The 27595-nt window shown below is 34.0% G+C and overlaps 2 protein-coding genes across 6 annotated transcripts in view; one reads left to right on the top strand and one right to left on the bottom strand.

The window, feature by feature from the left end:
- The window catches only part of LOC150096750 (uncharacterized), a 326095-nt gene that overhangs the window by 93678 nt on the left and 204822 nt on the right, over nt 1–27595 (top strand). For all 5 annotated transcript variants that reach the window (XM_090408265.1, XM_090408260.1, XM_090408266.1 and 2 more), the window contains exon 2: nt 16312–16368. The gene's annotated coding sequence lies outside the window, so the exon portion shown is untranslated. The remainder of the gene's footprint in view (nt 1–16311; nt 16369–27595) is intronic.
- Nucleotides 1–27595, bottom strand: part of LOC150096752 (secreted frizzled-related protein 5-like) — a 103547-nt gene that overhangs the window by 59593 nt on the left and 16359 nt on the right. The gene's annotated exons all lie outside the window — the stretch shown is intronic.

Here is a 27595-nt window from a genome sequence, read left to right as displayed (position 1 = left end):
CGAATTAACAATTTTCGAAGTAACTCATCATACAAAGCATTCATACGTAATGTATATGATCAGAATGCTCAATAACCTATGAAAATTGTCTATTTTTAATTTTAAAACTTTTTTTCCCTAAGGAATAAGGGAAAAAAGCCGGGCTGGAATTAAAAATAAATTACAGTAATATCGACATACATCATAATCAATTGAATACTAAAAGCAGCACAGATCGTACATGGAAGAACTATTATAATAAATGAGCTATCACTATTTTATTGGAATTATCTATTCCCATGATTTAATTTACATTTTTCATTTTAATGTTAATAGATCCTTTTAGATCCATTCAGCATTATCACTTTTACTATCCCGTCAGGACTTCTAATCAGGCATGCAGACGAACCAGGACTTGCCGGAGGCTTTGCTTGTGACGTTTGTAATTAACCAGGCACGCCTTGCTTTTTTTTTTTTTTTTTACAATAACCTAAATAATTGAATTCTATAATACACTAAAAAATCATTGCACGAGTTTGATAAAAAAAAAATCGAAAATAAAATCCTGTTTAATATGATAATTATATTATTTGTCAAAATCAAATTAATATTTTGAAGAGCCCCTTAATTGTACTTGCTAGCTCTTAAAACAGAAATTATCTGGCAGTGGACTGGTACTACTCGGTCCTGCCAAAGTTATTCTCTTCTCGATATCACTCATAATCGTATGTTGGATATATATTTTTTTAGCTTCAGGTGTGTCTAATTGGCATTTAAATTACAACTTTACATTGTTCAGGTACGTTTTTATTCCAAATTTAATTAAGCATATTTCATCGATTACCAATTACTTAAATATTTGCGATCATTATTTAAATTTGCTCACACACGCAGTAGTTTTTAATACTGGTATCTCACATAAGACAAAAGTAGAGGGCGTAAGTCACGAAGTGAAGTGCATACAATTTATCGGGTACGTGTAAGCTGCTCAAAGTGGATGCTCTCGATACGATTTCTACACTGTTTCTTATAATTTAATATTGATTGTGAACTGTCTCTCTATGTATATTGGTTTTATCCATATCCACCCTACATGCTTTCTTGACAGGGTTGCTTAAACGTCACTGGTGGCAGGAAAAATATTTGAGAAAAAAAAAAAAAAGAAGCAATTGGGCTCAGTATTCTGTTGTTGCTGATGGAATTCTCCACCACTTGTAGATTACTATCCTATTTAAACGACAATCTTCCAACCTTCATTACAAAGCTATTTACTTCCTAATGAAGGAATATAATAATCATTTCAGAGTGCTGGAAGTAAGGTATTTAAACTTTGATAGTTACTGCAAAGTGTGTCAGACAAGAAAAAGAAATAGGATGTACTGTCATTAGCAAAACTATGGATAGAATTTGCAACTAATGAGATGAAATCAGAAAGGATAAACATCGCAAAACAAACGTTCTGAAGGCGTCTGCATCAGTAGAAGGCGAAAATAAAAATATCTAAATAACGACCTGTAGTAAATGACCACAGAGGAAAGTACGAGTAAATATTCAATTAAAAAATGCTGAGGAGAGTTTCCAGAAACGTTTCATAGCCTAAGTTCTAGAGTTAGATAGTGTAGGCAAAATTTCGTGTCGATGGAGCAGCAAATTTCATACTGGTAATTGTTGATTTTATGACAATCTTTTACGTAGTGAAAGATGATGGGCTGATTTGTTCATTTGTTTATATTTTGCTTAAAGCTAACCTCCAAGCTTCAAAATAAATTCTTTTTTACCTTGCTCTTGTTCGAAGGTCACTACCTCCGTACATGACCAGCTACAAAATCCCTATAAAGGATTTTTCAGCTGGTAACTCAGCATTCATCAGAATGATGAATGCTGATGGTATGGACGTGAACGAAGTAGACGAAACAGTTGAATTACTGAGTGATCACTTTGCTAAAGGTATATCATTCAGATGGGGATATTATAACAGATGTGACATATAGAGGTAGATGAAGTAAAGGTGCATAAGATATTAGAATGTTCATGTGCATACTGCGACGGTATTAGATGGGACATCAGCTCGCGCATTATGAACTCAGAACCTTTCCCGTCATAGGACGCAATTCCCCGTCATTTCCCCCAATTCATGCAGAGATCTTACAGGACGATTTAAATAGTCTGACAATGATTACCAGCTGTATACTATATTAATGGTACTAAACTATAAGAAATTAACGAGGCTATAGATTTCAGGTCGTGAGCTGTGAGTTCAAGTTTAGAGTACCTACTGAAAAAGTTGCTAAAATAACTCATAGGATTATCTAGTTATTGAAAAGCAAACTGACAATCAGAGATAAATAAATTCTTACAACTCTTTATAAGGCTTTGATACTGCCCTTCAAACCATATTGTGCACAGATCTCACCTGGTTTTTCTTGGGAATAAGGAAGAGGCGGAGCCAGAGGCAAGTAATGCTTGATGCTTAGTGCTCCTTATGACTACAGACTGAAGAGGAATGATTTGATAAAGACTTATAAGTTACTTAAAGGGTTTTATAGCATTGTATCTGACTAGTGTGGGGAGAACTATAAAATTCTTCCCTAGAAATTGAATAACAGCGTAATTATAAAGCTGTGAGGATTAGAATTTTTTCTTGAAGAGTGGTAAATGAGTGAAATGAGTTGCCAAAGTCAGTTGTGAGTGTGTTTTGTCTGTGATTGAGTGCAAAGGGAAGAAATATATGACTGGTATTGTGGGAATGATGATTAAGGCTTGGTGAAATGTTAGTGAGTCGCCCCCGCAATGAATGTATGGGCTCCTTGAAGGTGCATATAATAATAATAATAAATCTAAAAAATGAAACACGTATACATAAAAAGTTTAACAGTACTTTATGAAATTATTTATTTCGAGATGACTATAACAGATCATCTACGGTGTGCAGACATTCAAACAAGGTAGAATAACAACAATGGATTTCAAAAGATGCGAGCCGCGATTTAAAAAAAAAAAAGAAGAAGAAGAAGAAGCTAGTGCTTGGAACTAATAAGAATACAACTTCCAAATTTTAGGCAAAGAAATTGGTGGAAGGTAAAAAATAAGAGAGCTTGTTGACCGGAAGAAAATGAAAACCAATCTTATATCATCTATAATAAACCTGAGAACGTCTGGTCTAGCAGCATTGAGTTGACACTGACGAATCTTCTAGTGTAAGACTCGTTTACAACATTTTTTTTCAGCTTCGGATTTGAGTATTTGTTGAAAGAGAGTGGCGAAGCGCCACAATTATCACCCCGACTTGAACATGTTTCTTTACCTAAAATTTGGAAGCCGTATTCTCATTAGTTACAAGCAGTAGGTTTTTTTGCTGGTTTGCTGGTTCACATCTCACAGATGTGAACTAAATTAATGAGATGTGAACTAAATTAATGAGAAGTAAATTAATCTAGTGGCTTTAAATTGTATGTGTGTGTTTCGAAACAAAGAGTTTTCTAAAGGATAATCCCAGCCACGAAAAGTTAGAAACATTTAGCGCGTCCAGTGAATAAGCTAAGGATTAGATAATTACGAACTTTGCTCTAAAAGCAACGTTCTCATCGTGTTATTCTTAAACACGATGCATTATCAAACCATCTCAGGCCTTCGATAAGTACAGTGGTAATTTCACACTAGTCGATGAAACTCGCCAGCCAGCTAATAACATTTGAAATTCATGATTGTGTGATTCGGACCTATAAAACAGCCTATAAGTTAGACAATGGAGAGATTTGCTCAGCCGAACGAACAACCTCGGCCTGAATTGGGGGTGGGGGGGGGGGGGTCTCTTTAGCTAACAGCTAGTTGAGTAGATTTTTTTTTTTTTTTTAGAAACTTCAAATTTTCTTCCTTCAAGGAAACTAACCATAAAAGTTTTCTTTTGCTTCGGAACAGTATATGTCCCTTGGATGACAAGACCTGGTTAGAATCTCGTGAATGGCATCATGCGAAGAATATTTTTCAAAGTTAAGACTGAAAACATCATAAGATAGCAAACCTTTTTACCACAGAACAGGCGAACAACATCGAACCATAAACAACTGAGAGGCAGACATGAAACACGATGTATCGTCCTTGATTTTTTCGTCACTATTCTAAACAGCTATTTATTATGAACTATGGCTATTTGAATAATTTAAAATCAACGTTGATCCATTCAAAATTATGTAAAATAAACGTTATGCTTGTCAGTAGCGTTTTTTGTTTTAATACTATCCACTCACAGATCGTAAACCTATAGTACGTTAGTTCCGTGGGTACCACAGGATTTTATTTATTTATATATACATACTCCTGAAACACTGTTCTAGAGACCAAGAATGGAATTCAAGCTACTTTAGGCCTGTAATAAGCGGGGTGGTAGCTCAACCCAAAAACAATCACAAACATCCATGCCCATGGAGGAATTTGAACTGTTCTCCAGCCTGCTGGCTAGAGAACGGATACGTTAATCACTCGGCTAACCAGTCCGGAAAGTTTATTTGCCGATTTGTCTGTTTTGTAAGAGGAAACCAGTTTTATGGATGGGAGAAAAAAAATCCTCTAGCTTCGTAGAGACCGGATAACTTAGATTTAGCCGCGAAGATTTATAAAATGTTCCTTGCGCCCTTGATGGGATTTGAACAAAGGTCTTTGCAACAAATGTGTTATTCTTCAGTTTGCCTCGCGGAAAGGTCACTTATAACTAAAATGACCATATTTCTCTACATTAGGAATTTCCCTTAATGACAATAGACTGACTGATGACAAAACAGCCTAATAAGTATAGTAATACAGTAATTAACTTATCCTGCTTTGGTCTTTTATTATTATTATTAAAACTTTCATGGAGTCAAAAGACTCATCATAGGAGGTCCCACTGTTATTGTTCACTGTCTCCGCACTCACTACACTCTCGGGCAATGCATTAAAATCGCTCACCACTCTCCATGCAAAACACCTACTCTGCTCACACTCTCCTTATACAGCTTCCAGGGATGACCTCTTGTTCTCTCCCTATCTTCATTCATTCTATGCAAAACCTCCTCCACATTAATCTGGTAATAAGCTCTTAATAGCTGATATGTCTCGATCATATCCCCTCCCCTCATATCCACCAATCTCCATTTTTGTTCAGCTAAGAGAGGAGAAGGTAAAAAAGAAATCATATAAGTGACGAAATTTTACTTAACGATTTTTAATTATTTTCTCATATTTTTAACATCTGTATATTTTAGATATTATTATCATCCATCTGAGATGAACTAAACTTACTGTTTTGTTTGAAAATTTCGAGTTTAAATAAACTCGCAGTTACGTGCTAATGGAACTGCTTACGTTACGACATTATGACTTTTCATATGCTGAATATTTCTTTTGCTTATTTTCTTAAAAGAAAATAATAGCAATAAGTAAAGAAGTAAATTCCTTTGGATGTTTATAACAATGAGAAAGAACTGCAATGAATGAAGGAAAACAGAATGAGATGTATGAGTAAATGTACACCCTAATGCTTCTTTAAAAAAAAAAAAAAAAAAAAGCCACTAAGGTGTGATTTGATGTGTATAAATAAATGCTAAAAATGTACCTCGAAATTTCGTATCTTTTTTCGAAATATAAGAAAAAAATCCAGAAATCTCATCAACTTTTTCCATGCTTATCAAGTTCAATGAGCTGCGGCAGCAAATGAATGGCATCATATGAGTTTAATTAATGATCCAATAAAGCAGCGAATCCTATGTATATAGTGTGCCATATCTGCCTATTGTACGCCCACACTTCATAGAACCGAGTTTGGCAATGTGCCAAGAATAGCCAATTCATGCTGAAGGGAAGAAAGAAATAAAGGGTGTACGAATTGGTCACCAACGCACGAAATCACGTGCTATATACGTAAATTTTCAAACTGTTGTACAAGTAAAATAGTTACCACTTTAAGAACTAGAATTTTCATAAAAGAAAAGCTAATTTTCCGACGTATTATAATAAAAAAAACACTCATCCCACGAAACGCATTGATTACCCTAATATCGGAATGGATTCTGCTTCTTCTGACATGAGCAGAAGTGTTGAAAGGTCTCGCATTTGAGATTGGCTAATTCACCGACAGTTGAAAATTCTGCTTAAAGATTCCTCCATGCGCTAAACGGGATTCGAATCCTGGTCTGTCCACCAAATGAACATTGTAAGTTACCAACTGAGCTACGGAGACTCTTTAAATCGAGAGGCATTGAAAAATCTTACTGAATATGTTTATTAGATTACAGTAAAGACGTACCATCCTGCTAATACTTTAGTTCAACTAAAACCCTGTTTTTATGTTGTATTTTTTTTTTTTTTTTTTTGGAAATAGATCGCCTTTTTCCTTTCCTCGAAAAACAGCAACTTATAAAAATTCCAAATCAGTTCTGTTTTGGAATGTTGTTTCCACATCTGGTATTTCACACCTAAAATCTTCTGACAAATGAACTGCATTCCTCTGCTTTTCTCAAAATCTCTTCGATTATGAAAATCTTTTTTAGCTTCTTTTCATCGCTGCTGGATATAGGCTTCCCCCCATTAACTTTCCACTTCTATCTTTAGCCTATATCCATCATTCGTGTCAAACCTTTGCAGATCTTCCCTCCATCTTGTTCTTTGGCGACCTTACATTCTCTTGATATCCACTCTGCTTAATTTGGTCCAACTTGCGTCTGACAATCTACTAATATGGCCAGCCCATTTATATTTACATGCTTTACAATACTTACAATTTACAATATCTTCTACTCCAATCATCTCTCTAATTCTAGTATTTCTCTTACTATCCTTTTTTTTTTTTTTTTCTATGTAGAGCATTCTTCTCTCCGGTCTTCCCGTTTATTAGTCTTTGTCCATGTTCTCACTTCCATAGATAAACACTGGAATAATGCACATATTAAAAATCTTGCGTTTTAAGTATACAAACAAATCTCCTAACAGATGATCTTTATACAGCCAAAATGCTTATTTCCTTGTGAGATTCTTCTACTTATATCTTTATCTTGTTTTTCCTTAAAATTAACGAATCAACCGAAGTAAATATAGTTCTCCACAATTTCAATAGGATTATCTACCAATTTTGGGTCTATTTAATCTGATTCGATTAGATGCTATTCATATATACATACAGTCTAACTTCAAATTCACTCAATCTTTTATCCTCTTGGCCTCTACTCCGAACAGTTTTCAAATGACGTTGATTCACGTTATCGATACCGAATGATATATATTAGAGCAATATATATTAGAGCAATGGCCGTTATGAATTGGTCAGAACTTTGCAGCGATATATATATATATATATATATATACAGTATATATATATTTCATTTCAGAAACTTGTATAATGAAGGTATGGAGGTCTTCAGTAACTAAGGTATTGCTTATACACCCATGTGTGTGTGTATATAACCGGCTGTCTAAATATTTCCCCTTTAGAAATGAATGCTTGGTGCGCTCACAAGTCTTGAGTAAAACAAACATCCTTGGTCCCTTCAAGGGAAGTCCGCTCGCCTGCTGTGGACTCCGTTACTACATATTGTGTACACACGGGTAAAATGAACAGTTCGCTGAGGTGAGCTATTTTTGTCCTGGCTACTGTCTCTTTCTCAGCTATTTATCTTCACTGCTGCTGAAAACCCCAGGTGGCTTAGCTATTTCACAGGAGAAGAATTTTGTTTAGACATTGCCATCCTTCATCGTTGGTGTCATTATTATTTTGCTTTTTATTTACCACAGCTCGCTTTCATGTACGCACAGAACAATTTTTAAAAAAATATTTATTTTTCAAATTTAAATCAAAGTCTATGATGATATACTTAATACCAACGTTAAATTTATTAAAATGATGTCATATTTATTTTAATTTAACGAGCATTTATGGATTATTTTTTCAATTTCAACTACTTAATCTTTTTAAAGCTTTTTTTCATTAAGAAAAAGGTTTCGAAAGCGTGCTTCATGACATGTTCACAACATATGTTTATAAAGATTTGTGTCTATTTTACGATTTTTTTCATGTAGGTAAAAATTCCAAACATTTGAAACAGAAAAATATATAATTTACAACTTTTTTACAACTTTTCGTTCTTACTTTTGTCCAATAGTTCTCATATTGCTCGGACTTATGGGAGCAACCACGTATATTTATATTGACATTCCTCTTAATTTTGCAAACGCCTGTAGTATTGTTTTCTATTTTTAACTTCCTGTTCCAGGGCCGTACTTATGTACAGGCGCACGAGGCTCTAGCTGGTGGTGGTGTGTGTTTGGAGGAGGGGGGGGGGAGAATTAAGGCCAGTTTAAGAGCCCTAAACAATGAGGGGGTCCTGTGCACCCCAGCACTTTGGGCCCGCCAGCCTCAGGAAAAATGTAAGTACGGCCCTGCCTATTCAATTAAATGGTATTTTCACTTTAAAATACCATTTAATTGCATACTTGACAGGAGTCAAATAAATGAAATAAATAATGATCTGTTATCGACAGCTGATTTTTCTGAATTTCGTCGTCAATATCCAACCTGCTGTAGCGAGATTCGCAGTGCATAAGTAATACATAGCACGATAAAGCAACCATGCTTTACCTTCTCCTCGTTTTTTTAACTTTTTTTAGTTTTTGTTGCGAACTGGATCCCCACGTACTAAATAATACTAATTAAAAAGTCATTAAAGAATGCTATTTACATGGCGTTCGCATTTTATCTTACCTAATGGTAACGTTATAACATGAATACAGTGAAATTATTTTAAAAAGCATCCAGGTCAGTTGAAAATAATTTATCTGTAACTGCACTGTTATGCCATATCTATAGGAAAGATACGTACGAGTAATGATGATGGTGGTATCTACAACATGATAAGGTATTTGTACTATGATTTCAGAAGTATTTAGACATCGGAGCACAGTAGGCACATAAAAGCTCCAGTATTAATGCGGAGCAACTTCTAATAGCATAAAATTATAAACTTGGAACTATGCCTTGTTCATCTACACCCAGAATTTGGATCGGGCTGAAATGAGTCATATATTTGTGAAATTACGCCATGCAAACTACATACCGTAAAATAGACCGAAAGTAGGTATATGAAGTTAGTAATTTTTCTGAAGTTCTATTTGTGCTTTCGTGCATAAGCATTTGGAGCTGTTGTAGCTACCAGGAGGTCAGAGCAATGCTTTTGGCCTGGAATGACCTTGGTTTCAATTCCCTTTAAGATGCGAAGAACTTTTATAAGGTTTTATGAAGCTGACTTTATTGAATCTGGCGCTTTCATATGGAAGTCGCAGGGTTTTCAGTCCCTTAAATTTAATGAGATGAATACACGCAATTAACAACCATGATGCTTTATAGCCAGGCCTCCCCGTGCAGCAGCATATTTCCCCCCCCCTAAAAAAAACAAAAAAACTTGTCACTTCCGTGCAAATGCACGTATTGCACCGTTAATAGAGCTGGCCCTGCTTATAGCCTCGATTGTTTCAACCTTAATTCGTAATTCAAACTTAGTAGTTGGAGGAGTTGGATTTGAATTTGAATCTGCCTAAGAATTACGTCACTTTTTATTACAAGCACCGCCACTTTTTAAATAAAATATTTAAGAAAGTGAAACTAACAGAAAACCAAAGCATACCCCTGTGCTCACTTCACGAATATACGTAGGTCGACTCCACTTCCAGTTTAATTTCTAACAAAACTGCACTTTATTTGCAAATAAGCACGTTATTGAATGGTAATGGTTGAAATGTGATTATATATGGTCTTATTTATAATTAGACCATATCTAGAGTTTGAAAGTTAAGTTTGAACTTGTTTTTTCAAACTACTGAAGCCATGTAAGTGTGTATATCTTCATATAAGTGAAAATACTCGAGTTTCCAAGAGAGAAAAAACCTATCACCTGTACCTGAGATTTGATCACTGAACTTTGACGGATGGAGATTGATTATAATTGGCTCGAATTACAACTAAAGCCATGAGATTAGTGGCTTTAGTCGTTTAATTTGTTCCGGCCTGTCTTGTTTTGCGAAATGAAAAACCCAAGTTTCTAGGAGTGGAAACCTTACCACCTCCTAGGAGACCAAGTCACCTTTAGCTGAACCGAAAATAGCTCATATAAAGCTTCCTCGTGTCGTAGACGGGGTTAGAACCCAAGGTGTTTCTTTCCCCGACCGAAGAGCATAATGCGGTCGCTGTATGCTAATGACTGCATTACGGAGGAGAAACTTGGATTGGAAAGACCTGGGAAAATTTCCCCTGTTCTTGACGAGATTTGAGCCTAAATCTTTTCAAAGGAGATATGCTGTTCTTTTCACCTGTGCAATAGATGCATCAACAGCTGTATATTTGTTTTTTTTTTTGTTTTTTTTTTTTAAAAAGAGAGAAAAACTTCCTCTAGACCTCTCACGTTATTCTAATACGCTTCCAAATCACTATTGCCTTTCAGGAAGTGAGGAGGAAGAAATCTGTTTATTTATTCTTGGGAACATCACTTAGGAATGGGGACAGACCCTGGAGGAAAATGTTGGAGGAGCTAAAATAGTTTATGCCCTGAATGAATGAATCTGAATAAAGGCTCAACTAAGCTTATAAATTTTTCAAGTTATGTAATATTGCTAATGTGATACCCCCCCCCCTTCTCTCTCTCTCTTCAGAACCCTTTTTGTAACACACGAAGTCTGTTGTTGCTTCAATTATGTATCCTCAATTATGTATTAATAACACAATACCATAAATATGTCGGTTGTTATGGGTAGTTTGTTTAGTATTGTTTTCTAAAATAGCGCGTATTGAAGACGGTTCTTGTCTCAGTTGACTACTATTCTACTTGAATTATTCTTGACGACGAGGACCAAGACTGCAGAAGGAATCAAATCGCAAAAGCTAAGTCTCACCAAAAAGAATCAATAAAATAACCAAACAAATAAAACATACAATCAGTTAAATGTTTAACATGTAATATATAGTACCATTCACATCTTGTTCTCTCTTTGTCGTATCATGTTTCATCTGGGTAAGTCCAAACTAAAATTAAAAACCAAAAAATCAAACCCAAAGTACTTTTAGTTCTTATGTATGACTGTGCTGAGGCAAGTTTTCTTTTCTTTTCTTTTTTTCTGCACCGCCAAAAGCGAAACTTTGTAAGGTTCATTTGCATATTATTGATTCCTTCTCTGTTTTATATCAGAAAAAAATATAGTAAGGTTATTTATTAAACCTCATGCTTGGTTTTGTAAAATTATTCTTATCTTTTTTTATTATTATTATTATAGTATACCTAAGGAAAAGTTAATGTATTTAGCCGATGATTATTGAATGAAGCGAACATTTCTCATTCCTACGCCACAAGATACCTAAAAGAACAGACAATAATGATCGTTATTTTATTTTATTTTTAGGTATCTTTTGCTGTGTATTCTTTTTAACAGTTATAAAAGTAGAACTAATATTCTCCAGTTCACTTTGACTACCCCAGTACTCATGGACTCGTAATCTGTAAATTCTTAGATGATCGCCGCATGGAATATTTGCCTTTTTCTATTCTCGCTTTGAAAACTTTGAATAGTTTTCAAAGCGAGAATAGAAAAGAGGGCATTCTCACTACTTCCTGTACACTCACATGTAGGCACACACATTTTTTTTTTAAAAATAAATGATACTTCATGACTGATAAATAGAGTTCAAAGTTACCTTGATATCAATGCACAGAGTTTTCAAGGCTCATGGTACTTCATATTGCGTTTGTGAACCAGTTGCTCTCACGGCATTTTGGATGACGAGGTGATATACGTACTTAACATCAGCTGCATTTTATATTAGCTGACAGTTTATCCAAATTCCTACTCATTTATAAAATATTAATATTAGTTTTCTGTCAAAATATTTTTGAGTCTTATATGTAGGTTGATTTCCTTATTCAACACATTGAAATCATCTACAAAAATCACCTACAATCCCGAAGTGGCTCTTATGTAATCTGTAATCTAACAATATTTGAAATATGTCTGACAGTTTTATACAGACAAAATTATTTTGTAATTATGATAAATTATGTTAATTTGATTTTAAGTTTGGAATTGATAGGCTTTGCAAAACTTCCCGACTTGGAATAATACGGTTTCCCTCACTTTATTTTCATAAACAATTTCTCAACGTAATCTTCATCCCTTTTAGTACATTTTCTTCGAGTAATAAGTTTTTCAAAGTCATCATAGTAGACTCTTTGAGCTGAGTTCGAACGCAATTTTCTCACCACTTCTTTGACCTGTTCTTCATTTTTGAAATGGATATCCCAGATGTGTACAAATTTAAATTATTTGTACATATAAGTTGTTCATTTAAATTCAAATGAACAACTAGAAATTTGAAGGCGCAAAACTTCGGACTGTAGCGATATTCCACAACTTCGTTCACTTCAATGATTATTGAAGAATGAGATTTGAAATTACGGAACATCCTCCAATCTGGAAATTGGTTATTTCCTAAATAAAGACACATCTCGAATGTCACACATTCATTTGAAAATAACGAATAGGTCAAAACATAGGCCGGAAAGTGGCCTCCGAAAACAATCTGAAGAGTTTTACTATGGTTCAGCTATGGTTTTGCAAAAAAATTATTACGCGACGAAGAAAATTAATTGAAAAGAACAGAACTTGAGAAAGTCTATGAAAAGAAAGTACAGACTTCAAAATTATCTTTTCTTTTCTTTCTTATTTCACTGAAACAGGCTGCAAATTCGAATACTACCATGGGCATGGAATTTTGTAATTGTCTTTAGGTAGGAGATGAATTTTCCACGGGTGTAAGACTACTTTCCCCTCTTATTGAAGGCCTGAAGTGGCTTGAAAAATTTTCATTTTTCCCCTCTAGAGCATGGTTTCCAGATTATGTAAAAAATAAATAAAATTAAAAATTAATAAAAAGAAATTCTTCCACCAATGGTATTAATTCTACAAGATCTCTATAAATGCTTTATGAGTGAGAGTCATATAACTATATAAACATTTCCGGTTGTTTTGCAGTTTTATAGATCGAGATTTTGGTTTCCGTTTGTTCATGTGCTTGAACGAGCAAGTCCAACGCGTTAACCTTTACATATAGAGAAAAAAAAGACAACTGCATTTCCTCTTAAAAGTTTGTATTCCGCGATAACTATAACTTTTTAACTCTAAACAGACGCACAGAATGGAGTTTTGATTTGTTTGCTCTTTTATAATATTTTAAGGAAATGAAATAAAATTGGATCATATTGTAAAGTCGAAGAATTAAAAAAAATACTGAAGAAGTCGCTTTCGTGATGAAATCCAACCTTTTATTTTATGGAAATCGTTATCGAGGAAAAAATGCTAATTCTTCTAACTGTAGACTACTCCCATGCTATTGTAAGCAGCGATGAATTTGGTTTGTAACCTGAAGGCTAGGTGATTAATATAATACATGCACGCACTCTTTCTTTGTTACGTCACATTATGCCCTGCTGGATGCGTTGAGCATTAATCAGTACATGAACGACGCGGGGATGCGATCTGACCAAGTCTATATTGAACATAATAAATCACTCTGGGAAGCGTCTTTTTAATTGACTGGTCTCGCTCCAGAGCACCCTAAACTATGTTTACACTGCAGCTATAAATTATTATTAGTAACTTCTGAATGTGCTTCTCTAGAATATATTATTTTTGCCAAGCAGAGTTTTTTTGTTTTTTTTTTAATCTCCGTTTTTCCTGAGGGTAAAAGGATGACATGGGATATACTATGTCTGGAGTTGTCGTGCCAGGATTTTCTGAGTGGCAGTATGAAAGTCAGGCGTGCCTTCCATTACAGATACCATCAACCATACGTTTGTTTCGCACACTTCCTTTGACATCCTTAAGCCCTAATGAAAAATGAATGTCCTTCAGAAACTGATAGCAACACGCTTGGTGTAAGTTTAAACAACTTTATCTGAATTCCAGGAGCTAGTTATTGTGTATTTATGACGTGTCACAAGTCAAATGGAAACAAGTGTTCTCTAACAGCTAAGTTTCTCAGTCGCCAAACAACGCAAGAACATTTGTGAGGTGTTGAAATGTCTATTCCAATTACCATCTCAATATAATTTACGAGATGACTCTTAACTTCAGAAATGAATATACTTTTCATTCAGATAAATATATCACACATAACTTTGTCGTTTTCAAATGCACCTTTACTGTTGACCAAAGAAATTAAAAAATAGACCTTTCGTGATGGAATTTATTTTACTGTGGCCAATTAAAAAGGTCACTGAAGTCATTAACTTCATTTTACCTTACTGATCAGCCTCTGCAGCTCAATTAGTATTAATGATGTTCTTTAATGTTTGGAAAAACCCTGGGTTCGAATCCTGTTTATGATGCTAAAGAATCTTTGTAGTGGATTTTTAAATAAAGTTAGCTAGTCTCATCTCAGATGGTAGAGTTTTTCATCCCGCAGACTAACTAGCCAGAGGAATACGCAATTAATAGACTAAGTGGATGGGAAGTTTTAATTAAAAATGGCACATAAATAATACAATAATCAAATATCATTTGTAGGATAAAAATTAAAGACGACAGAGATTGTTTATTGTAAAATATAATAATATGAATATATGAAAAAATGAAATGCAACGAAATTTTATTAAAGCTTGCCTGCTGGTTACGTCATTACTTTTCATACATCGAGACGATAGACTTCGAAAAATGATTCGCAAAGATAATTTTGTAATTCTGGATTTCTGCAAATCTTGAATGCATTTATTAGATTAAATGCAATAAATATATTGCAATAAATAAATAAAGATCAATTTTTAATACATTCATCAACTTACCTATCTCGTATACAAAGTGTTCTCTTTCGTATCAGTTACTGTCTTTCATACAGATTCACCTTCTTTCTCTTTGGTAACGATTCTCCTTTTTTCGTATTTTTAAATTTGTGAACATATGCACAATTTCGAACTTTAGATAATGAGATGACAAATTTTAAATATTATCGCTTTGCAGATCTTAGATAATACTAGAGCATATCTAGTATTATAGATTTTATAGGCTTTTAAATACGATAGTAGAGACTCTGCTATCTAAATATCAATCCACGAAGGATGTACAGATTTGTTGTTGCTGTGAATCAAATAGTTTCCATTTGATTTAGCGCTACTTCTATTCCCCCCCCCCCTTCCCAAATTGTGCGTCTGCTAGTCCATTACTAAATATATATATATATATATATATATATATATATATATATATATATATATATATATATATATATATATATATATATATATATATATATATATATATGGGGTGTACTTGTATAATAAACTATGGGGTGTACTTGTATAGTAACAAAGTGGCGCTATGGTTCTTATTTGATCGCCAACAAGAAAGCTCTACATCAGGCATTGATTGACGTTTGTACAGCATTTTCTTATTCTTTAGCGTAAATTTTGTCTATAGATGTGTGAAGAATGAGGTAAGTTTTTTGTATGTTTTAGATGCAGGGTAATAATATCCAAGATTTGTACTCGGTACCCAAACAATATCCAAGATCGAAGATTTTTCCCTCCCGGAACTAGAGTGGATATGCTACATTAGACAAATTTAGCAATACTATCCTTCTTCACCTTTCTTTGTCTTAAGAAAAGGAAATGCCTTCTAACTGCCTTCCCAGGTCAATATTTTTCATACATTTATTCAAAAGGTATCCCATGAAGTGTAGATGAGATTGTATTCCATTTCAACTCTTTTTTTACCCACAAAGTATTCCTTACAGTATTTGGATTGAAGCGAGTGAACAGGAGAGTAAGAAGAAATTCCCAAACTCCTAAATTCGCTTCTGTAGCATTAAACTCTTTATTCTGGAAGAAAACTTGGTAACGTTTATCTGTAGATCATGTATAAAAATTTAAAAATGTCCGAATTCATACATATCTTGAATAAGTTTGTAGATAGGAAGATCAGAAACCACAATTTGCATAACGTGCTGTTAACCTTATATATTTATTTTTATTTTCTTTGTGCTAGTGCTTTAACCTGCTAATGCGATAATCGTATTACTTGATATAGAGAATTGTTTCTGGGAATAAAGTGATTAAAAACAAAATAAAAATAAGTAGATGATAGGGATTGTTCTCATCAGATTTGTGTATTCCATTAATGATATTCTATAAATTTGTTGCATTTCTTTCCAAGACTCATGACTATGTGAGACACAATGATCTTTAATTATTGATTTTTTCCCCCAAAATATGTAATGAATGTAGTTATTTTTGAGATACTTAACTTAGCGATGTTTTCGTATTCTTCTTTCAGTTACATGCCTGTCTGTTCGAAAACAGAATGTTGGTGTCCAAATAAGTAGAATTTCAGGTAACAAAAATAAATATGATTAATATGTAGTATATATTCAAATGATAAAGCAAATTCATATGATATGCGACTCTCACCAAAGAATGAGAGACGCTGTAGGTTTTACAGCGTCTATTGTTTTTAATTTCATTTTCGTTTGAGTATTTCCTAAAATTGAACATTAAAGATGTTTCAGCAAAAAGCAATTTGCTCATTCTTCCTTTTTTTGTCGACTAGCATATATATATAAAATTGAAACCAAATAATGACAGCAGAGGATTTACTGATTGTGTCTTATAATAACGAATAATAACCGAATAAAATTTCAAAACAGTATTTCTTGACCTTTTTAACGGATCCACCTAATTCATGTTTTTTTTTTTTTTTTTTTTTTCTGCGATCTAACTTTATAAACTGCAAAACAATTTTGGCACGTGGTCCCGCTTATATCAGAGTACATATCCCCAACGTATATTAACTTCGAAACTATAATAATATGTAAATTAATTACTTGTGACTAGATAACTTATCATAAGGGAGATTTGTTTAAAGAAAAGTGGCGCAAATCAGTTTATAAATGCGTCAAAATGAAAATTCAGACTTTTGCCTACTACCTTTTTTACAACAAATTTAAAATATCTTGGGGATCTAGTGGAACAAGATCCATCGATTAAGCCACATTATTTATTCTTAAGCGTTGCAATCAATATTGTAGAATCCCTTTGTTCCATTAAATTTGTCGCTATTTATTTATTTTTGTATTTTATATACATCAATCATTATCGAATTTGACTCAGCACAAACTTGAATTGGAATGACATTCAAAATTAAATTTAAATTTGTCTACACTCTTATTTCTAATGACCTACTTAACGATCTATTTTTCGTCCAACAAATCCAGTTATTAAATGTTTTTTTAAGAGTTATCATGAGCCTTTTCTAGAATGCACAACTGTATCTTAAATGGATCATTAAGAGCAGTAAAGTTATCGAAATGTCTAGCTTTCTTGCTCTTAGTGACGACGAGCATATTGTAATTATTTATTTAAAATAAATGATTTACACAGTATAAACTATTGGTATAGTGAATGATTACTGAACTATTGGTATAGTTCAGTAATCAGTATAGTGAAGTTTATTTCCCTCTATGCTGCAGGTTAATTGTAGCTGTCAACGAGGCTGCCTCGTTAATATCTTTATAATGAGATTATCCATAATGAGTGTCCTGCTGCAGTATTTACATGGGACTAACAGCATCTTTCCTCCATTAGATACGCACGCACACATTTACACTTCACAGTTAATTTTAATGCAGGCCATGGCCATCCTCTTATTTCTGCGAAGAGTAGGTAAGTGTGCTGTCAATCACAATGAAACTTGTATAGAACTTGCAGAATTCTTTTGCTTACCTATCAAAAATCTTATTCCATTAGTGGAAAAGAAGACTTAACAACGAAGGTCAATTTCTCATATTCATTTTTCGTGAAATGTTCGTTGTGTTCTTTATGTTTTTGAAGCATACTTTCCCACAAACAGTATTATCTAAGATAATATTAGAAACTCTAGAAATTAATAAGATTATAATAATAAACTTTCAATGTTGTTTCATTGGAAAAATGTTGCCGCTTCTCTGAGTTTATGTTGCCACTTTTTAAGATCCGTTACTTATATCAAATAATGATTTTGTAAATACTGAATCTAAATGGTCAGTTTTAGTAAGCTGAAGTTCACGAACTACTAGAATTCATCATTTGCTTGTAAAAATGTTTTGGAGCTAACCCAGTGGCGCACCCAGGATTTAATCTTGGGGGGGGGGGGGAGTTGAACGGACAAAAATATTTTTAATACAATGAATTTGCATTAAAAATATTTTTATCCGTTCAAATAAAATTCGTTACATTTCATTCATTCAATAAAATTCATTAGGTAATTATAAAAATTTATTTAAAGAATAAAATCAAATTTTCTTTCGTTTTACAAAGCTCTTGAAATATTTCAGTCGTGGTTACATTAATCTCTCTGTGTGTGTATATATATAGCAAAGCCAGTCCGTTCAATCGTGATTGTGTCATGGTAGTTCTTAAATAGGTTTTTAAAAGGCGTAAGTTAGAAAACGACCTTTCACTGGCGCATGTTGTTACCGGAAGCGTTGCAAATATTTTTAATAAGTTATAGATGTTAGGATATATCATTTTGCCACACTTTGAAACTGCATTAACGGCATTTTTGCATGGAGCTATTGCAAACGGTTTCAAATTTCTTATACCACAACTTGAATTCGGCGTTCAAAATTATTGGATTTGTATAAGGCAAATCACCGGCATAAAATTCACCAAATTGACGAAAATCTTCCATTGCACTTGCTGTTGGAGCATCTTTTCCATTTGGTAGAAGCGAAAAAAATATATTTCAAAATGTTGCGGTGCCGAGTGAAACGTTCATAAAGTTGAGTCAATATTTGGTCAATAAATGGAATGAAATACTTCTCCTGAAATACTCTTCTACAGAATCGACTGGAACATTGGACCTTAATGTTTGTTTTGATGAAGTCCTTGGCTTTTTAATGTCAATATTAAAATTATTGGCTTTTATACATGCTTCATCGTAAATATCTTTAATTGAAGAATCAGGTGTTTCACGAACGGTATTTAATTGAGCCACATCGTCATCAACAAAATTTAGGGCAATTAAGAGGTCACTGTCAGATTTTTGCATTATTTTAGACAATGGTAAGGTGCACGCAAATATTTTTTGCAAGCTAAATAAAGATATTATAAATTTTAAAAGATATTAATATTATAATATTATAAACAACAAGGACATCCTGTCTTTTAGGGGTATTGAAGAAATTGTGTACCTTTTCAATTATGCCAATGCAATTTCTTATTTGTCACAGATATAGCATTTCCAAGTGCCAAATTCGAACTATGTGATGTACAATGAACATATGAAGCTTGTCGATATTATTATTACATAACATCTCCAGGTAATCCAAAGACATATCGAGGAAGGGATTGGTGAAGACATATCCGTCTTCACCAACCACAACTACAATCATCATCTACACCAACGCTGTCTACCGCCGACCACTACCTACTAGTTTCACAGACAATCACAAACATCCATGCCCACGGCGGGATTCGAACTCGCAGCCTTTTGGCTGGAGAGTCGGCCAACCAGGCCGGATATATAGATAAAAAATTAAATTTTGTGGATAAAAATTAAAACAAAGTTTTAATTTTATTAAACAAATAAATAAAATGATATAATTATGTTACTATTTACTTTTAATGAGATGGATGGGCTTCTCGACCTTGCAGAGTTGCTGGATATCTGGCTCAATATTGGTCAATTTCAGTCGAAGATCGGCACACATACTAAGACGAATTCTGTATTTTGTTTTTATTTGAAGGAGCGATGAAAAAATCGTTTCTCGCAAAGATAGATTGTAGAAAACTGCATGACGATTTTTGACTTCTTCAAATAATTCGGGAAATTCACTTCTCACTGAAGGCGAGATCCAGAATCTAGCCAAACTACGATCACGGAATTGCATTTTAAGCTCACTGTCACTTGAAAGCTCAATTAGCTGCTCTTTTTTCGATAACGAAAGGTCGTTCTCGTGATTGCAAGCCTGAAATGGATCGTGAAATCACAGAAATTTGTTATAAAAAGTTATTCGGAAAATGTTTCCAAATTCTGTTTCACAGTTTTAAGGTGGACACAAACCCTTTCCCAGTGGTTAAATTCTAAACTAATAAGTTTCGGGGCCCTATACAAAATAACCAATTGTATTTACCTTTTGAATACTATCCGGGGAAGCTCCAAACCTCCCGGTCCCTTTCATCACGCGTTCGTAATCAGGCGAATGTTGATATTGACTTTATATACACATTCAAACCTGTAAATAATTGTTGAATAATAACACAATAATGAAGGCATAATTACCGTCAAGGGAGAAAAGTCACAAAAAAGAAAAATGTTCCTACAAAATAACCAATTGTATTTACCTTTAAATGCGATCCACTGGTCGAGTGTCCAGCAAGTCAGCAAATCTTTCCTTTCGTTAAGCGTATTAATATTATCGCATTACAATTGATGGGAATGCTGTGTTTCTGTGAATTCCTTACTGACCTCTTTCTCTTCAGAAACTACACACGAACTGTCATTATAAACTTGTTTTGTATTATCACTGTCATCCGAGATATGTTTCCGTTTGAAGTAGGTACTAATGTACTTATCCATAATTGAAATACCGTACTTACTCGCATATAACTCTCACCCCTGATTTTACTTTTCGAAAAAAAGAAATTAAAAAGTTTTGCATATACCTCGCAAATGAAAAAAGCTGAAACACGTTCAGAGCAAGGCGATAGTAACTTGCTCCTGCGGTAAACAACACACCCTCCTACAATAGCCACTATATTGCAGAGGCAAGAAAAACAAGTACTTTTATTATGTCGGTGAATAAGGTATAAGCAGTCTGTAATATATTTCTCAACAAATAGTGCAATTAGAAACAACTGAATAAAAACGACTAATTAATAAATTATTTGTCTCTTCATACAGAAACTATGCTGTATATATAGACTCAAGCAAAACCATACGTTGCACGGGCAAACACAGTATCTAACCAAAAAATATTGTTATTAATTAGATTGTGTGAGTTTAATATATATATATAGTGAATGCTGTTATGGCAGTTTCACATATTAGAATTCGGTTGAAGAGAGTTAGCATTTCAACTCAATTGTCAGCTTGCTTTTCGCGCGATTTCCGAAAATATATAAATACTGGAGTTAACTCACAACACATTTTGTCTTTGTCTAAGTATTTTACTTAGCACTTCTGACGATATATTGAGCCTTGGTTGAAGGAGGAAACCCTTCAACAATAAAAATCAATAAACAACAAGCAATTGGTTGAAATGTGATCATGTGGAAAACACATGTTCACTTCAAATGTGACAAAACAGCAAGGGAAGGTGGAAGCAATAAAACCATATTGTTTTTCACTTCACCCCTCTTTTATTACTCGTTATTCTGCCGCTACAAATTAAAATAGTGGAAAATGAATTTTAATTAGGAAAAGTATTCTGAAAATTTTTCTAGTGTTTTTTAACATTTTCTTTTTTTGGGGGGGCGGGGGGGAAGGCCCCCTTTCCCTCCTCCTTGGGTGCGCCACTGGAGCTACTGAATCATCTGCTGTTCATATCGAAACTTACTTGAAGCTTAAAATAATCTTAACATAAGAATAATCCCATAAAGTAAAACCAAACAACCAACGCAGTTTGTGAGACATAAATAAATTGACAGATTAAATTCCGCAGATTATGCATTTGTGACACAAACGGAATTAGCAGTTTCCTCTTATGAAAAGAAATGAAAACACTCATTAAAAAAAGTAAAAACTGTATTATGCATTTTGTAGAGCATTGGTTATTGTTGCTAAGTGCATCTTACGTAATATTAAGTTAGTTTTATCTATTTGCCTGTCGATACACAGGTTATTCTAGGACTCTCGTTTTACAGATTTTGAGATTTTTTATTTGAAATCCTTAAATTTATTTAGCAATTCAATTTTTGTTCATTCGAAATGTCTGGAAGGGCACAAAGGGGGAAAAACGTATTACAATAACACTGCTCTGGTCCCGCATCACGGAAATGAAATTTGCAATTTATGATGTATGTACGTGAGTTGTATGGACTCAATCAACTCATTGTACATTTCTATTTTTATTTTCTATTGTCAATCAGTCGAATCAGTTTTATTGGCAATATTAATTGTGGATAATAATTCCTCACTAGCCGAATGGAATTTTTAATGATTCATTGAATTGTTTTCGTTATTGCTGTTGCAGTCGTGGAGATTTGTAGTGTACCAAACTTTGTAACAGCAGAACAGAATCATATATTAGTCAAAAATGGATCGACATTGTCATAAACGCGCTGTAATATTTACCACATACCTAGTTTTTACAAAAAGTATATCACAACGCGATCGATTTCTTTGAATAAATTTGTCAAATCGGCAATCGAATATTTCAGATTTACTATATTGTATGTAAAGCAATTAAAGAAGTTGTAGTACGATGTATTTGCCAATTAAATAAGTAACTGGCGAAAGATTTTGCCTGCAGTAATTTCATTTATATTTTTTTATTAAAAAAAACGATTTGAAGCAATAACAATTCCTTCCTTTCCTGATAAAATTTAATGAAATTTGATATTTAGGATCACTTTTAAAATTTTTCAAGTTTTTCAATTAGGCCATGTTAATAATCGAATGAGGCGAAACACAATTTTCTGCAGTAAATGTTTATCAACAGTGGCCATAGACCCAATCGTTGTAATACGAATAGCGTCACTGTTGCAAGAATGTTATTACTAGATGTACATTTCTTATGATTGCCTGCAATCGTTTCATTATTTCTTACTAGATAAACATGTTGCCGAACGTAAAGAATTTATCAAGGATCTAATTTTATTTCATTTTCATGCCGGCCTGGTTGGCCGAGTGAATAGTATGTCCACTATGCAACCACCATGCTGCGGTTTCGAATTCCACCGTGGGCAGTGGACACTTGTAATTGTCTTTAGGTGCGAGACCACCGCTCCGCTTATTAGAGGTCTGAAATGGCTTGAAAAAGTTTCATGTTTGGTCTCTAGAGAGCAGCGTTTCCCGACTGTTAAAATAAATTTTAAAAAATACAATATATATATAAATATACATATATATATATGAAAAAAATTGCACGGTACAAAACGTATTATAGATTTGCAAATAATCTTTGGTGGGTAGGAGCAATATAAATAATAATAATAAAACTTGTTCGCACAACTGTGGAACTTGCTTTCACAGCTTTATACAGATTCCTTTATTATGGTGTAGTGGTTTTTGAACAGTTTAAGCATTTCTAATAATTGTAGGAAAAAAGATATTTAATAGTCTTTAATATGAAACTTCTAAAATGTAAAATCCATCATGATCCATCATAATCACCATCGCGTTCATATCTCGCCAGGGATTCGAAAAACTTTATCCGTTATAAGCGATAGAGGATTCAAACTTAGGTCTTACCACCGAAACGGCAGATGTCACTTTACTTATTTATTTATCATTTAACCATGTTACTGAGCCATGTACTTGAGTATTTTCAGGCGTTTATCATGCAGTTGCCGTGATAATAAATGACGTCACCCGCTAGTTCATTGTTGTCCTGTAAACTGATGAAGAGATTAATCCCAAGTTTCGTAACAGTCGGCAACTGGTTGTGAATAGGCTGGTTTCAGATGATTGCATTAGGCACAGAGGTGTCTGTGCGTATGTCAGTTACTCGTTTCCATTCAGGCTTCGAAGGCTATGACCTCACCACCTACGTCCTTGGTACTGAGGACATAGGCATCTTGCAAGAAACAAACGTCCAGAGTAAAGTGCAAGCAAGACTACTTATATATATATATATATATATACTCTGTAAGAACTCTGGCTTGACAAAGGCCTAGAAAATTACTTTCGCCACGAATCAGATTTAAATCCAGTTAACATTCTAAAGTAGCATGTAATTATTAACTAATGCTGCTTGATTTAAATAAGATTGAGGATCAGAGAAAGAGAGAGAGATTCATTATATGTATATAATATATATTATATGAAATCTCTCTCTTTCTCTGATCATGTGTATATATATATATATTATAGCTGTCATACTAGCTGTATTATAGCTGCCAAACCAGCTGTCATACTTTCCCTATGTGTGTGTGTGTGTGTGTGTGTGTGTGTGTGTGTGTGTGTGTGTGTGTGTGTGTGTGTGTGTGTGTGTGTGTGTGTGTGTGTAAATAAGTTTTTTTACCTTGGGAATAATGTATATTAGGGTTACTAAGTAATTTACATTATGGAAAATACTAAGAATAGTGATCAGAGCTTTACCCACCTTTACAATGAGTTTCCCTAGTGTTCCACCACCTTTAGATTTGAACTTGCTTACTTGGGATTAGGAGTAAAATAACCAAGTTTATAAAATTACTTGGTAACCCTAATATATAATATATATATATATATATATTAGGTTTTAACGACTATTGTACATGCTGTACAATGGAAAATCAATTTCAAACGAACGAATAAGAAAAGGAAGTGAACTGTTAACTTCTAGTTCTGCTGTAAATTTTATCTAGGACGTTGATTTATTAAGATAATTCAAGAACTTTGGGATGAATCTGGATCATGGCTCCAATTTAAAAAAAAAAAAAAAACGTCGTTTATATATGTATGTATATATAATATATATAGGCCTAGGAACTGCATTACTAACTGAAAATTTAAAAAATTGCGTAAGATATGATTCAAAATCTTCGAATGTGTAAGCGTTGTTATCCTAGTCGCAAATGCCATTGTTGCGGTAATCTGCAAAATCAGGTTACACGAAAAGCTTCCAATAGAAAATGAACAAAGAATTTGAAATTTGTATTGAGAAAATGAAACAATGTCTTTATATTCGCATTCATATGATGCTACTCAAGTGGCGAGTTGCATATTGGTCGGTCATTAATATATTTAGTGATTATGTACTTTCAACATAAAAACTTACCACTATACTAGACACTGCTAGCACAATTAGAGCTCAGCCCTTCCCAAAGATTCTTCTTTGTTTTAGTAGTTTTAGTTTGTTTATTTTGTATTAATTATTTTAAATGCAATGCCATCCGTATGATTCGTCGCCTTTTACTACATTTTGCCGCTTGAGGTGACATTTTCTTCAAGTGACGAATGGCTAGCGGTGGTCTTGCTACAGTGGTAATCACTTTTGGATTGTTTTCTTAGTATTGTAACTTAGTTTTGTATTAGGTATCATCCAGGTTTCTTTTTCTCAATTTTTTATTATTTTTGTATGACTTTTTTTTTTTTAACGAAACACGTTTTTCATTCTACACTTGAATTCTGCGAACTAAACTGCACGCATTCATTATACCTTGCTACACTTTGGTTGGAATATTTCACAGTTCTACTTCCTTGAGGTCTCCGAATTATGGCATAAAATGATGAAAGGAACGGCTTGTTGCGATTTCGTTAGGCTTCAGAAAATATTCCACTGATTTTCTTCAGACGAGCCTAAATTCATTTGTCTCTAGAAGACTGTCGCAAAGAGATTCTCCAGCACTAATGAAGACCAAGATTGCATCCTCTAATGGAGGAGTTTATGCCCATGTTTTCTAAGACGTGAATGTTGTGGTATATTCAGAATTCATGCGATCTGCCAGTTATTGCTTTACACAGGTGCAATAACTACAGAGATCCACCTCGTTGGGTCACCCATCATACAGCCGAAACTTTGCTCCATATGAGATGCATCGTTTCTCATTAAGTAAAGACGCTCGAGAGGACACCATATCTTCACCGTTATCTTGATGAAGTCAAGACAGCGGTGAATGTGTAGTAACCTCAAGGCACCAGTTTTATCACGGTTTACTCTTGAAACTACCGGCATAGGTATGTGGACTGGAAATAATTAAGTTGAGAAATAACTGAACAAAGTTAAAGAAAGTGCTCGTTTTGGATGAATTTCGATGAATAAATATCTATTACTTCCCAAGAAAGTCATTATTTTCCAGCACGCCTACATTTTAACAGTAATTGTACTACGTCACAAAACAAACAGAAGAAAAGGAAGTTGAAAGTTTGGTAGCATACCTCTAATTCAGTGAGACATTTCGGTGTAACTGATCCGAAATATCCAAGTATAACCTTAGACTCTGAATTTTATTGTGTTTAATCTGTTTGATCAAAGAAGGCAACGTGCCAACATAACATATCCCATTCATAATTCAATATAGTTATGTGTTCTGCGGAGGTCTATTATTTCTTTTAGTCCTTTGCAATTTCAACTCTCATCTATCTATCTATTTAGAGCACATACTGAAGTGTATTACTCTTATGTTGCATTAATCTGACTGCAGCTGTCTTTTTCCAGTTAGCATCAGTAAATCAAACCTCTTGCTCGTTTAAATACTCTATGGTTTCCCCCCTCCCTTTTATTTTGAATAGTGGATGATAATAAGTTGTTATTACGTCCACCTGCCATGTCGTTTGGCGACTAGAATTTTTGTTACTTTAATAAGTTAATATTACTTATGGTTCTGTCATCCTCTGGTTTCAGCCACAGTTGTTTTGTTTTTTTTCGTGGATATTTTATGGTCATTTTACTTTTCTTGAATAATTCTAGTAATGAATCTTGAAGCATCCGATTATTGTAGCTTTCTGCGCTGCATTACCACTGTTAGACAAGCAAATATTAATGTGCAACCATTAATTAAAGCTTTGAAATCCTGCTAGAGAACTACCATTTATCTTTTTCATCTCTCGTAAATTCATCTGATGAATTGATTTTGTTTCGCAAATTTATGCAAGCCGCGAAACGGTAAAACATGAAGTTGGTAAATTACCATTGTTAGCTACAGTATTGAAGATATTATTACTGATAAGTGTATTGTAATGTGAGCAAAACTATCTTTACAAAATAGTGTTTGAACAGCTTTCATTTGACTAATGGTAGCATTAAAATTAGACAAAAACCTTAGCTTTAAATAAAGCTAAACGGGAGAGAGAGAGAGAGAGAGAGAGAGAACCAAGTTTCACCCTTACAAAAGCGCCACCTAATCATGTTCACATTATCACGCATGGTTTAAACTCGTGCGTGCGCGCGCGCGCGCGTGTGTGTGTGTGTGTGTGTGTGTGTGTGATACAAATCATATACAAATGACAGAACGCAAAACCTATAGCTCATCAGTGTTGTGTGTGTGAGTGACAGGTTAAGAAGAATGTAAGCTTCTTGAGAGATTTCTTGAAGAGCTGAAAGTGGGCGGGGAGAGGAAACAGCATGGGAAAAGTTGTTTCCAAAAACGTACAGTGAGAGAGGAGAAAAAGAAGGTTGCTCGATAAGTCTGAAAATGGACTGCCTAAATGTTAACCGTTGCTGCTTGTGTTTTTACATGCTTAAAGAAAACGGAAGAAGGAACGATGGTGGCTATTTTTGCAGAATTGTGCCGTTGAAAATACCTATAGAACAAGCATACACAGAACACTTGTGAGAAAGTAACTGGAATAAGTCTGTGAGAAAAGAGGCGTAATGAGCTAATTGCCCTCTTGATATCGTCAGCATTTTTAGGGAGACTTTTGGAATGTTCTCATGCTTGGAGACAGAGTTCTAAGGCCGCAGGATTTTAAGATTTATATAGTGTTAACAGTTGCA

This window comes from Typopeltis vanoorti, chromosome 18 (assembly GCF_054136105.1).
Source record: "Typopeltis vanoorti isolate ZY-2024b chromosome 18, IOZ_Tvanoo_1.0, whole genome shotgun sequence".
In the NCBI taxonomy this organism is placed as follows: Eukaryota; Metazoa; Arthropoda; class Arachnida; order Uropygi; family Thelyphonidae; genus Typopeltis; species Typopeltis vanoorti.
The sequence above is the reverse complement of the archived record's forward strand: the minus strand, read 5'-3'. Positions and strand labels throughout refer to the sequence as shown.